Source organism: Calonectris borealis, chromosome 14 (genome assembly GCF_964195595.1).
Source record: "Calonectris borealis chromosome 14, bCalBor7.hap1.2, whole genome shotgun sequence".
Classification (NCBI taxonomy): domain Eukaryota; kingdom Metazoa; phylum Chordata; class Aves; order Procellariiformes; family Procellariidae; genus Calonectris; species Calonectris borealis.
The window spans coordinates 13735476-13750050 of record NC_134325.1 but is presented as its reverse complement, the minus strand read 5'-3'; the positions used below and the strand labels follow the sequence as shown (position 1 = coordinate 13750050).

The 14575-nt window shown below is 41.5% G+C and overlaps 1 protein-coding gene across 1 annotated transcript in view; it reads right to left on the bottom strand.

The window, feature by feature from the left end:
* The window catches only part of MPPED2 (metallophosphoesterase domain containing 2), a 106785-nt gene that overhangs the window by 8106 nt on the left and 84104 nt on the right, over nt 1–14575 (bottom strand). The window lies entirely within an intron of this gene.

The window sequence follows — 14575 nt, the reverse complement described above, 5'->3', positions numbered from 1 at the left end:
ATTATGTAATCTGCCTCCTGCACTCTCTAAATTATGCATTTTTCAGCCTCAAATATGCATTTAAGTGGAAATTCCCTGCTGAGATCACATCTCCTTTTTTTTTTTTTCTAATTAAAGTATTTTGTTTTCCAGAGACAATAATTTGACCAATGAAGACTATACCCAGTTATATGCATGGTCTGAATTCCTGACAATCAGCAGTATGGGAAAATAGCAGTCACTGCTAATATAGGAGCAGGAAGGTCACTGGTGCCTTAGTAATGAATAATAGACATATCCCATGTAGTCCTACTGAACTATATTTATACTACACACACATAGGAACTCGTTCAACCTAGCAGGCTTCCTGGATGCTGGATGGATGCTAACAAAAGTTGGGAAAATTAGATGTTAGTTAAACATTTTATGTGAGCTATGGATTCCTCATGTGCATAGCAATGAAACGTCACCTCTTACTGCTGGCTTACTCTGCACCCCTGAAACACTTAAAAAAGTTCATATGTTGTAAAGTAAGGTCAGCGTACCTCACAGGAGATGGTATGCAACTGAATTAAAACTGAAGCATGTGTCTTAGCTTTAACTAATCACAAGTGTTTCTGCTTTTTTATATTGACCTTTCTGAAACACATATCTAAATTCCCTTTCCTATAATGCTCCTAGGTTTTAACGTATCAAGATTATCGTAACCTTCAGGGCTGCAGTTAAAAGTTAAAATATGGTTTGGCTAAACATTCAGCTGCTTAAAAAAAACCAAACACACAGTGCATAGGTTGAACTTTTCACTGTCAATTAATGATTCTCTCCCCACTTGCATTTCTCCTGTAGATAATACTGTAGTTATTACACCATGGCTAAACCTGAAATGTGAAACCACATCTGTGATCTCTCTGGAGCTCTTTGGAGACTATAGCCGTAGAAAAACCTGGACTTGTCTGCAGGTTTTTTATTTTATTTTCTTCTGAAGCACTGGGGGAGGAGGAGGAGGAGAGGAACCTGAGCTCCAATATATTCTTCATTCACCAGCCTCTGTAATTAGCTGTGACTAACAGGCACCACATGGGAATCCACTTGTAAGAAAACTTTCAAGAAACCTTCCCCATTATGCAGCATGTGCACAAAAAAAGATGGTCAAGTACTTCTTTACTATTCTAAATATTTTCATACAAAATGAATAAATCGGGGAGAAGAGAGGGCATGACTGGAAGAACACCTGGATTACAGATTGAGCTTTCAGACATTTAAAACACGAACCCGTACTGCGTATTTGATGAGAGTACTGCGCCCTGGCTAGGCAAACCGAGTCACCAGCCCCTGCGTCTCCCAGGCAGTTCAGGCCTTGCCAGAAAGCCAAGAGGAAAGAGGACGTGTTCAGAACAACACCAGTAAGAAAAAAAATGGCTTCATGGCACAGATTCAGGTTTAGATGAGATCACAAGGAAGGTCATCCGATGTTTGCACTGCGCTGTGTTGCAGTGCAGACAAAATGGAGTTGATGTACTGTGAATCCCGTGAGAGGACTGATGAATAGCTGTTTACCCCCAGCAAACTTTAAATGTGTGCAGGAAAGACAAAGGCTGCACTGTAGGTAGGTAGCATCCTGTCAAGGGATATTGGGTAGGGATATTTCACTCCTATTAGTGCCCTGTTTGCATACGTAAGAGTTAAATAGAGTCGCTCTCAACTTCTAAATAATTTAAAGGAAAAAAATTGTGCATGTAGTTACGTGCCTTCTGCAACATCTTCTCGAGCTAATTACTTACTGGGAGAAACCACCTCATATCTAGGAAGAAGTGTCTATAATGAACTTTGGCTGCACCCACCTGTGGTAAGTTGCAATCACGTGCAAATAATTACTAAAGGCTACTTAGTCATTAGTAACCATATTTAAGACCTGACATATTTTTCTTTCCTATATAGTTCTAAGTAAAAGATTTCAGTTAACTCCTAGAAACATTAATAGTATACTTCATTTTTAAGTAGCTGGCAAGAAAAGAAAGCAATCAGCTGTTGAATAATGCCACAAGGGAGGCATAGATGTAAAACCACAGGGATTAGTAATGAGAGATTACAAATGATTTTGTCATTTTACGTTTGACGGACCAGAACACTTCCTCATACCCGATGCACGGCGTGACGCAGGTCCCGCTTGCCTGCCGTGTCAGCCCGCATCCAGGAGAACCTAATTGAGCCTCTGCTCGTCAGAACCACGCCGCACTTCACAGCATCCTTCACGTGCCATCAAACCGTCATGATAATTCTTGATTCCCGGCTCACCTGACAGCTCAGCCCTCCCCTGACTGCAAAGCTTCCTTATCATTTAGGGATAGCAGTTATGCTGGCACCAGATGTGACACAGGGAATATCCTCATGAGAGGCAGACACCTGGCCCATCATTAATCTCTTCAGTTCTCCATTTCTACGCAGGAATCCTCACAGATCCCCCTCCACCTGGCATTTTGGAAGTTACATTTTCTGCAATTAAAAGAATGCTTATGCAGCAGGGTGCGTATTATCTTCACGCCTTGTGCTGCAAGAGACGCAGACACCACTTGACATAAGTGATGTCCCTCCAAGAAGGAGGGGATCTTAAGCTTCGCGACAAGACTCGCCCTCCTTTTGTAGGTGCATTGGGAGAAGCCCCTGACAAGACACAAATCCATCTGCTTTTAACGGCAGAGAGCTGCCTCTTCAGCAGGTGATCGGATCTCCCTTCTCCCAAGTAACTTTGTATGGTTTTATTATTGTACTATTACATTAAAAATGATAGATGGAGCATTATTTTATGACACAAAATCACAACCGCTCCTTGGTGTGTACACCTCAGAAGCAACACCGTCACACAGCGAAACAGGAGACACAAGGCCACGGCTAAGTTCATCCAGGTGACACAGGAATTTCAACTCCTTCTGGAACGTTAACATTTTTAAAGGATGGTATCTCCTACTACCTACTTTCATCTCTTCTCTGGCTCATATATTTAATTACCTGATCCTCCGAGTTCAACAACGCAAAACGTAAATGTACAATGAGACATTCCAGAGTCAGGTTTTCCTTTTACCTCCACTAGTAAATCCACTTATTTCGATAGTTACTTCTAAACAGGATTAGAAAAAAATAAATTATCTCACAGGTTTTTAATCCCTTGTATTCATTCATTTTTAAGGCTACCCAGTCTTTTAGGAAAGCTTCAATTTTATCCTTAATCCAATGAGTAAAGTGCACAGGAGGCAAAAATCCCAGCCTGTTTCCTTCCACAGCTGAGGAGGTGTCTAAAAGACATGGCAGCAGGAAGCACTTCTAAACAACCAATAACAATAACGAAACGCTCTTTATTTTTTTCAGCATTCAAACTGCACAGAGACCTGGCTCACAAGGGAGAGAGACAGTTCCGTTAGCAGAACAAAAGCGGTGGGACAGGACACCGATATGCACTCCTAGGCTCGTTCAGCTACAGAACTAGCCTACAAACATATCCCCGAAGTATCTATTGCAGTCCTAGACAGAAGCTGCAGCAGTGCAGCAGACTAGCAGAGAACAAACCGCAAAGGGGGGGAAAAAGTGGCCTTTGTGCACAGAAAAGAAAAGCCGTTCAATCCTCCTCCCTCCGCCCCGAACGCCGCGCACAAACGTTTGCCAGGGCCGAGCAGCGCACACGTGCCCGCCTCCATTCAGTCAATGGAGAGAGCGTGCCTAGTGGGAATGCACAAAAAGGGATTGTAGCGTGGGGCGAGGAGAAGGGGAAGAAGGAGAGCGTGTGTAATCACGGAAACAAAAGGCTGAGTAGGGCAAGTGCACAATGTATTAAGGAAGCACATTTTACAAGATAAGAGCTTCTATAAAGGCTCTGAAACTTGCCTTCTGTACTACAAAAAAATTTGGGTTTGGTTAAGCTCTTTCTTACAGTGAATATTCAAATGCTTTTTGATAATGTAACAACAACCAGGAAATCTTAAAGACTAAATGATTTCCTACATGTGCTCATTATATGTAATGTTGTGATACCAGTAAAAGGCACAGTCTGGGCTCTGTGTTTCATTCCCACTAGCATTCACCTGCTCTGCCTCCGTGTCCCATTTAGAAAGCGGGGACAACAATACACAACCAAAAGAAGCGTCATGGAGTCTGGTTGCTTGGGATTTTTAAACATCTTTAAACAGCTGAGGCTCTCACGAAAGTGGGTTACCAGTACCCTGACTATGTTAGCCATGTTACTGTATGTATCTCCTTATCACCATGCACAGAAGTCAGGAAGTCCCTAAAACATAGTTCTGCCATTTTTACAATGTTACAAAAACCTGAAGCCTCAACAGCTGCTGGTAATTTTTTTTTTGCAGGTATTCTCTCTCTTTCAACTTACATACTACAACCTCTAAACACTTGCTAGTTGTCTAAATGACAAAACATTTGAGAAACACAACCCCCCCATCCACCATGTTTGGAGGGAAAGAGCCCACATGGTGCCTCTTCCCTCCGAAGCAGTCCTCCACAACGAAAAGTTGGAGCAACCACCTCACCACCACCACCTAGAGTGACCTGTACGCTCCTTGCACCAAGTGTTCTCAGTTTCTACCTCAGACTGTACGATGGAGGTTTTAGCTTAGACTCCTGTCAGACAGAGACCCACGCCTGGACCTGTGAGAGGTAAGAAAGAAAAAGGTAGGACCTCGACTGCTGCCATTCATCCCATTCCACACATGTGCTGATCTGGACCAGATTATCACCTAAAACAGGGACAGGTAGAGGAGTAAGTGCAGCTTTAGCCGTCCATATGGCTGGAAAACAATACGTGAAAAGAATTCCCTCCTGCATCTTGCAGTTCTTCCCTCTCTCCCTCTCTACGCATCTCTGCTTTGCTGCCTCCGGGCTGCCCCAACTTTTATTGACAGGTAACTGAGCTCTGGTCTCCAAATCTAAAGCCTACTACCTCTGCGGACACCTTTCAGTGTTTGGTTTCTCTGATGGCCCATACCAACTACTGGCATCTTCTATCCTGTGTCTTGAATGGTTAGGGATGCATTTTGGAGGAGGAACAAAAAACATCTGCTCAGTGCACATGTTTTGTGTTAACAACACCAGAGCACCACAGACAGTATTTAAGACCACAACTCGTCTTCTGTGGGGAAGTCGTATTTTAAAAAAAAAAAAAAAAAACCAAAAAACCCAACCCAAACCAAAAAAACCCAAACAAACAAACAAATACACAGAAGGAAGTTGTGTAAAGAAACACATAAAAACATGCCAGAGTTTAAGAAACTTGAGGCCAAAGGAGCAGACAGGCAGGAGGTTAAAATGCCAGCAATGTCATGGAGGATCGCAAGACATGGAGGACAGCAGGACACAGAGCACAGGGCCCCCTGAGGACAGGGGGAAAGAATATAAAATGAAGCAGAGGAGGGGATGACACCCCTCTGTGGTGTCATCTGGGAAGCCAGTGGATACTGGAAAGGAGAGGAAGGGAGTGATGAATTTTTAAAGTTTATGACTCGGGCAACCCCTTTGCTTAAGTATCTGAACTGCTCATCCAGGAGGAAATTTCCTCCAAATCTTCTGAGGTTTTGCAATCCCTAACTGTATTGCAATTATTTTATTTAGGGCTTTACTTAATGAGATCTGGGAGATATTTTAATATCCCAAAAATATGAAAATAATTCAAACTTGACTCAAGGGCTAATTTCATTCTACTTTTACAAAGAACAGGATTACAGAGGCCTACTAACAGAATCAAGACCTTGCACATTTCTGTGCTGCATATGGTTGAGGATGGCTTAGACCTGGTCTCAGCTAGCGCCAGCCTCCGCTGGGTCCATACAGTAAGTACGCTGCCTTTCCCCGCACGGCGATGGGAGCACTGTGGCAGCAGCTCGGGCCCAGGAAGGACCATGCTGGACTGATTTGCAGAACCACTTCTCGTTCCAGAGCGGGCACATTCTCCCCTTCATGCCCCTACTGCATCCCTGTGCAGAGTACATGCACCCTTGAAGTGTCAAAGGATGCTGCAGTATTGAAAAGAGCTTGAACTCCTCAAATTGTTATGGTAGAATTTTGTGGTCTTTGTAGAAACATAGAGAATTATAGAATAACTACCCAGAGGAAGGAGCTCTCTGGCCCCGAAGCTCACCACAACATAAATTGAATGTCCATTCTGAGGGACGGGGGGGGGGGGGGGGGAGAAGAAAAGCAAAAAAAGCAGCTGGTTGAAATTTTGATTCAATTTTGCTCAACAACTGTGCATGTTATAGAATGATGCTTGGATGCTTGGTTTCTTGTAGTAAATGTGACCATAATATGCTAGTTGTATTACATCTTAAATTAATTTTCTACATGCCTCTTATTATTCATGCAGGAAATGTAAATGGACAAAGCTTCCACCCAGGTAGATCTGGAAGAGGGTTTTACCAGTAGCCCCATTTCTGCAATGACAATACAGATTAAAGTAGAGCAAAAGCAAAAGGGAAGTAAAGACCTCTCCAGCACACGCACAGTTATGCATATTTTTGATCCACTGGGATAGCGTGTGTGTTTGACATGTAAAAAAGCAACATCTGTACAGGTGTAATTACATCCAGTAGCTTCTGTTGAGTATTTTATATATTTGTAAAAGTAGCATTTGGAAAATACTAACTGAAAGATGGCTGCCTTTAAAACAAGCAAGCTACGTTTCAGTGAACTGTGAAACATATGTTGCCAGATGAGAGTTAGTACAACAAATAAAACACACAAAAGAAGTTATGCCTGCCTGCCCTATTGGTGAATTTGGTTCTTGTTCCTACGAAACAGCCTCTAGAAACTTCATGGCTTTGAATGCTACTTAAAACAGAATACTTTGGCATTGCTAGAGCCTCTGTAGTTCCTCTGAAAGGCTATGCTGGTCAGAGAACATCATCATTGCTTATTCATTAATAAAGACCGAAGCTGCAAACCAGAGGAATTCCAGATACATATTTTCATGCAGTGTTTCAGCACCTTTACGTCACTTTACATCCGCACCCCATACTGCTCTCAATATATGTAACTTAATGACACCAACATGAAAGGTGAGTCCTCCCCCAGAGAATTAGTTTTGGCTGGGGACTCCCTAAGAGCCGCCGAGCCAACGTACCAGTTCACTGCTGCCCAGAGGGGCCAGAGCCCCCCCCCCCCCCCCCCCCATCACCAGTCCTTGTACCAGCTCCAGTTCTTGCAGGCCCCATCTCTTTAACCCTGACTAACAAACGAAGGAGAACACTAGATGATGGCACCACTACTATAAGCCACGGCGCAAAACCCAGCCACAGATGATGGAGGAAAAAGCAATAGCTGGGCTACCTGAAAGCAAGTAACTTTTCTCACTTTTGTCCTCTGAAGATAATCCTCTGAAAACAGAGAGACTTGCTGTTTTATGCTTACAGGAATACCTACTAGATACCACATTTATGTTTTGAGCCACCTTAGGAATGAAACCCATCACCAGTACTCAATCTCTCACAGTAAAACTATGCTTAGTACCCACCTAAAAAGGACTCAAAATTAACTTGAGTTAGAAAGTCTCTCAAACAGTGGGCTTACATCAGAGCTAAATTTACATCTTGTTTTTGCACTGCTTCAGAGTTTTCCATATATCACACACCCATGCTCCAGCACATAGAATCAAGAAGAAAAGATTTTGGTCTTTGTGCCTTCATGTTCTGGATGTCTGGGTTGCCCTTGCTTTTCCTGATCTAATTTCCAGAGCTAACAAACGAGTTTGTTGTTTCTGAAAAGTAAGAAACAACCAAAAAAACCCACCAAGCACAAACCTGCATCACAATCACAGGAACTCGAAGGCTCTTAAAAACTCTTTTCAAGTACCTTACAAGTAATAATTAATTTAGCCTCAGAACAGTCTAAATAGAGCACTGTTTATAGAGGTACTGTGTAGAACTAGCTTGACTACACCAAGAATACATTTGCCAGAATACATTCCTAGGTGACTCGCTTAAAGTGAATCAGATGGTAGACACAGAACGCCACCCTCCATGATTTTCACTATCAGTCTTTAACAATAAGTCAATTATCCTTATCTACTCCAATGATTTAAAATCAGACACTGAGATTGCTTATTGCCAGATGGTGCTGTTTATCTATAAATACCACCACTATTTTTATTTATGTTTTGCTCAAAATGCAGCTTAGCATTCTTCAAGAAGAAACTGAAACTTTCCAGAGTGCCTGGTAGGAAAACCAAATAAGCTTCACATGTATTAGTCTTCCATGCATACATAGCCCATGATATTTAATTGTAGGAACTCGTAACATAATCTTCTGAAAATTTACAGAAAAGAATGGAAATAGTTATAATTAGGCCACAGGATGCTCCCAGAATTTCTTGTTTGTTTGAAGTCTGTGCTACCTTCCGTTTCAGCTTATTCTTGAAGCTGGATGTAAAGTCACTTACCCTCGCTAACCAAACAAAAACGGCAAAAACAATCAAAAAGTTTCCAGTGTCACAATACATGCTTTTTTGGCATTTAGATACAGTATAAAATATCATGGCTGAACTATAAGCAATAATACTGGTTTACTATTTAATTATAAGTTTTAGGAAATGTCATTTATTTAAACAATACGCAGATTTGCTTCATTTTCTTCATTTATTACAGAATTTATTTGCAGAAATTTAACATCTGGCCTACTCAACACTTCACCTTTACTGAAAACTGTGATCCTACTCTGGAGTCTGCAGGAAGGGAAAGTTAGCAGCTCCTGACCAATCTTCATCCAAAACCATTGCTACTTAATTTGTCAAATTCTGTCAACCAAGAAACTAAAATAAAGAAGTCGTCTGGGGAAAGTGGCGATCATGGATCTCCCAATGCGTATCACACCTTCTCAGCTCAGGAAACCTCAGGAGGCTTGTACACAAACAAAGTTCACATGTACAAAAATCCTATACCCAATATTACATGCATACAACATGTGCGCGTGCGTGTGCGTGTATATATATGTATAAAAATACATTTATCTCCTGTTGCTTTTCCTGTGACAGGGAGTCCAACAACTAACTTGCAGACATGCCGCAATGCACTCCCAAACCAATGAAAACTCCAACTGCTGTGGCACTCAAGCATGACCCTAGTAATATAAGCTAACATTTTCAGGTTATTACCTGGAGGAGCTGTCTTATGTATGAGCCAGTTTAGCAAATCAATTAAAGTAATACAGTTACGTGATCAACAGCTGAACACAAAGAAAAAAAATGACAGGACATACTGAGGGAAAAACATATGAGGGTCATAAAAGAAGCAAAAACTGCTTAAAAGACTGCAGAGAGCATTTGACATCACAGAGGTAAAAGGAGCATTATTTTAGGTGAAAAGGATCTGTTTAAGCATAGGTCACTCGCTTTTGTTAGCTTCAAGATCATTAAACAAGGAGCTCAGATTACATGCAGGTCAGTTTACACAACATTTAATTTTAGGCTCACCCACCTTCATGTTGTCCCTTCAAAGAGGTTTGTGGGAGATGCAGATTACCACAGACTGAATGAGAGTTAATTTGACTCTTCTGGTGAAAAATACCTAACATGAAAACTTTAATTAGAAACCAATGTAGCAGAATTCTTCCCTCAGTATCAGTGATTCCACCTGATCAACAAAATGCTATTCATGCTCTTTCCAGTTCTCACCTTGATGGAGAGAGGATTTTGACCCCCATATCTCTCCAAGGCAACGTGCAACACCTAATTCCCCTCAAGAGATTGTTAATGGAACATAATTAAGTGCAAGCAAGCAGCAGCAAAAAAAGAGGTAGGGAAGATGTCTTTCTCAACCACCAGTCGATACTCCAGGTTTTAAGAAAAGCCTGAGGTTCCCTCCTAGTTGGATTGCAATGTAGTTCCAAAACCTCTGCGCAGCCGGCTGACCAAACTGCTTCTCCTGGAACTGCAAAGCACCAGCCCCAGTAACAGACCAGTGGGCACAGACCAGTGAGCAACGTGCTGGCACAATCAGATGCTTCCGGTGCTATGAATGCCGTGCTATAGGTTCACAATTACATATTCATCCCCTGGGATCATACACACTCTTATTTTTAAAAAAAGACACTTCCAAAGAAAAGTTGTGAGCTCATATTCCAAGTTCTCACATGAAGTAAATTTTTTACTGATGAGTTACAAGCCTATGAACTGGTGGTTTATAATAGAAAGGCAGACTGACATTTAAATAGAGTGGCACTAGGAAAAATGGCTATATATTAGTATTTTATGGGAGGCTGAATAACCACAGGGTTAACATACTGTATTTTCTGGCAAAAAAAAATCTGTTGAAAACAAAAGGTCATTTTATTTGATAATGTAAATGAATTAGATTTGTCTTGTATGGTCAAGAGAGTAAAGGAAAGATTAATTCTTCGAGGAGAAGTCAATACATCAGGATGGCTAGGATTGGTTGGGTTTTAATTCTTTAACCATGTTGTAAAGCCTGTGGTTCATAACCCACAGCCGTATATTGCTGTACACGGTAGGTTTTAATACAGGCCCCGGACTTCAGTCTGATCTGATAAAAATCTGTAACTTGCAGTAGGCCATTATGTGGGCAAACTATTCATTTTATATTCACCTCCTTGTCGTGTCAGTGCAGAGGTCATCTAAAGAGGGGGCCTAATTAATCAAACTGTCAGAGCCAATGAGGAGGAGCATGTTAATAGGACTTTTATTTCACCCAGGAAAGCAGTGGTCTGACAGGAACCAGAAAATATGGCCTTGATGTTGCTGTTTATTAGCAATGCTGAGATCAGTGGTAATAGGTGCCAAGCAGCCTATGTTTGATAAAGCGCTGAATGTCAAGAACCTGCACCAACTAGAAATTAGACTGACAAGAGGCAAGAATCTCAGGATATTGATAGCTACTGGAGAGCAGGTTCGGTTTGGATGTGATCACAAAATCAGAACCTGCACAGGGCACGTTCTTGTTTCTTCAAAAGTAAAGCCAAAAAAAACCCCAAAACCCCAAACCACCACCCTGCCCCCAAATACCAAAACCCACCAACTATTTTCCTGCACTTAAAGGTGAGGGTTTGCAACATTTAACTCTTATTTGGCATATATAGGCACACACAGTGGCACTAGCACAGAAAAGCCCTAAATTTGGTACAACACTGCTGAACTGAAAGGATTGCCTTGATGGGATCCCATGGTAGTATAAGGCCAGCACACCGGTGCGGCCCTACATCTCTGTTATCCCTTGAGAGAGCTGGCAGGATTGTAAATGGTCTAAGACTAGTTTAACAGCTGACACTAACTGATCCAGATCAATGCAGAGGCTGCACCAGACGAAGGAAGCAAGGCGCAAGCAGCAGTTAGGTCTGTGCGCCTCTTGCCGGTGTTAGATCGGGCACTCAACGAGTTAAACCCTGGCCCCACAAAACCCTGGCCCCCAAAAAAATGATAATGCTAAAAATAAATGCGGTGAAGATTTCATTTCTTACCCAAAGCCTTTCCACAAAGTCGATGTTCTTAACACAAAGTGCATGCCCATAGTAAAGAAGAAAACAAGCATATCTAAAAGGGAGTGAGTGGGAGATATAAGAGATGCTCACAGTTTTTGAAGGGCACTGGACTCATTTTAGCAGCAGCAACGGCATTTGCTGTGTGGGTGATATATGTAAAATTTTAAATTAATTATTTTAGTAATGCACCCCTACGTGATTTCTCAGTCTGCAATGTATTTTATACTTCAGGCCATGGTAGGCTTTATAATTAACTACTTTCTGAAGCCATTTTAATTAATTTTTTTTCCCCAACACCATTATTTCCAAATGAATAGAGAGCTAACATTAAAGAGCCTTCTAAATAGAGAGCTGCAGGAATCTACTCTTGCAGGAAAAAGCGCTCAGAATCACACCCCTAGCAATGCCCCCAGAAAGATTTAAGCAGGGAATGTAGCAGCTGAAAGGAAATGTGCTGCCAAAGTGGAACCTTGGACACTGACGGGGCATGCAAGTCCCTGGGTAAGTCGAAATCTTTCTTGGTGGAAGAGGAAAGCTGTTGTGTTTATGGCTGCTGCCATGGATCCAAATATCCTCACCCTGAAGAATCTTTTTCTTCTTCCCTGAAAATACTCCATTGTCTGGATCTTCCTCTTAAAGCCAGCGACACTAAAATTGGAATCAAATGATGCAGAACTGAGTTCTGTGCCTCTCACTCGGGTGGGTCAGCCTCCCGGGCAGCCGTGGTCCATCCCGGTGCTCGCAGGAGGCTGTCGGAAAGGCGGGTGCCCAGGGTAGTCCTGCCTGCTGCGCTGTGGACAGCTGTCCCTCACGCGTGGACTAGCACAATTTGACCTACAAAGACTAGACAGACTCGCAGTAAGATGTTTAGCTGTTACCCATCTTGACCGGAGTTTAGGTCGTTGAGCACTAAAGTGTACAACATTATCTTCTTTGGCAGCAAAACCACTTGGAAAACCTCCTGCCTCTCTCCTGAGCCTTCTCTGCTCCTCCCTGCCACCGGCACCGCTCCTTCTGGCGGTCCTGGTGAGACTGAGATGGGGTCACTGACACCACCCGTGTTTAAAAAAAATTGGAAGATCTTTTCCATTATTTAGTTTTACAGGATTCCAGTCTTCGGCAGCACAAATAAGGGACTGGAGAACAGTAGCAGTGGGCTCAGGACCGGTTATTCAGGGCAGGAACTGCTTCTCTGATGGAAAAACTCACTTAAAGCTTTACCAGCAAAGTACGGCTTTAAAGGTAACAATGCACCCCTACCCTAAAAGAAAAATATGAAGAATAATTAAGACACTCTTCCCTTCCTAATCTTCTGCTGTTGACAATGTCCTTTTGGATGGTTAAAATTGTATTTATTTCCCCTTAGTTTCATACTTTCTAATTTAAACAACATAAGGCACGCCCCTGTACTTCACAGAAAATATGTCAGATTGAAAATAAATGCAGAAAGCTAAAATGTGGTCCAAATGACTACCTTTTGGAGCTTTAGATGGCTGTTTTCACAGCTACAAGAAAAATAAATCTTGCTGTGTAAAATCTTAATGGTTACGAGCCTCATTTTTACATTTCTCAGTGGCAGCAGTGTTAAAAATATGTATTAAAGTCAGTTCACCATTAACACATGAAGTAGCACAAAAATTTGGAACTATGTTAAGTGACTATCTTTTTAAAAAGTATTGAAGAGGGTTTTTCTGCCATTGGCAATATGTTACTTAGCCATTAACGTAGTATTTTATTAGTGTTAGGATTTTATTACCTAGATTGTACTTTTAGTTTATTGGGGGAGGGGGAGGTTTGAATTTTTTATAACGTCACACCTTCATTTACTATGATTGTGCAGTCAGAGTATGACCAAGCAACTACTTCTTCAAAGGCTTTGTAAAAGTGTATTCTTTAAATTGCTTGCCTAACTTCATGGAGATATTGCTCTTATTTTGAAACAAAATAAAATCTGCACGTTAATCCCAATGACATTGCTATAGGAACTTTATTTACAGTATGATAAAAAACCAGTCCTTTCTTACAGCCTCATTAAATCTAAGCCTCATTTAACTACTAGGACATTTTTACAATGGGTTTCCTGACATACTATGATAAATGCCTATATACCATCCTTCAACAATAGCCCCGACCACAGCCATAACCACAATGTGTATAAACACTGCATCAGTTTTAACAATGCGCTGTCCTGAATAGTAGGAAGTGAAGTAACACTAAACACATTTTTACTAACCCCCACATCTCCAAACCTGCGTTTTGCTTTAAGTTTTTTTCATTGGTTTCTGTTTTGTTTTGGGGGGCTGCTTTGTTTTGTCTTCTCAGTGGGAAAAGAAACATTCCCCTTAAAATTATGAGAATTAACATGCTAAACTTTTTAAATATTACAGGATCCCTTTGAAATTTTGACCTAGGCAGAAAGGTTTCCTGAAATTTGATTCTTTGGAGATAAAAGGCTTGGCAGCAGGATGAAAGCAGCCCTACCCTTTTTTCCATGTCAGAGAAATGAATGGAATGGCTTATGAATACATGTAACTCACCCATTCAGGAGCCACGCTGGTGCCTATTTGTCCTGAAATATCAGTGTTAAGTTACTGTGCAAAGCAAAATAACTGTTAGCCAGCATGAACTCGATCCACAAGAACAATGAAGGCTAGAACAAGGTTTTTAGAGACTTAAACTTTTCAAACTTCAAGGTAATGCAAGGAATTAAAAGACATTTCTGTGGGAATTGTGCTTTCAAAACACCTTTATAAACAGCTAGCCATTGTAACTTACTCTTGCAAGGAACAGAGACCAGGAGTACCAGAATTGTACGACAAACTAAAACTGAACAGGCTCAACTGCTTTCCTGTTCATGGCTGGCCTCTGATTTAATTTCACATCAAATGATATCGCAAAGCTGGACATGGTAAACCTACAGTATTTTCACTGGAGACTAGGGTCTGACATTCTGTCTAAATGAAATTTCCCAGTTGTCCCAAGCACTTTTTATCTTATTTCCATGCTAGCAGTTTGAAATGTCACTATGTATTGCCACAATGACAGATGAGCAAAGGCACAAGAAAGCAACAGAACTAGTTTCTCCAATGAACCATACCTGGCAAATGTGAAA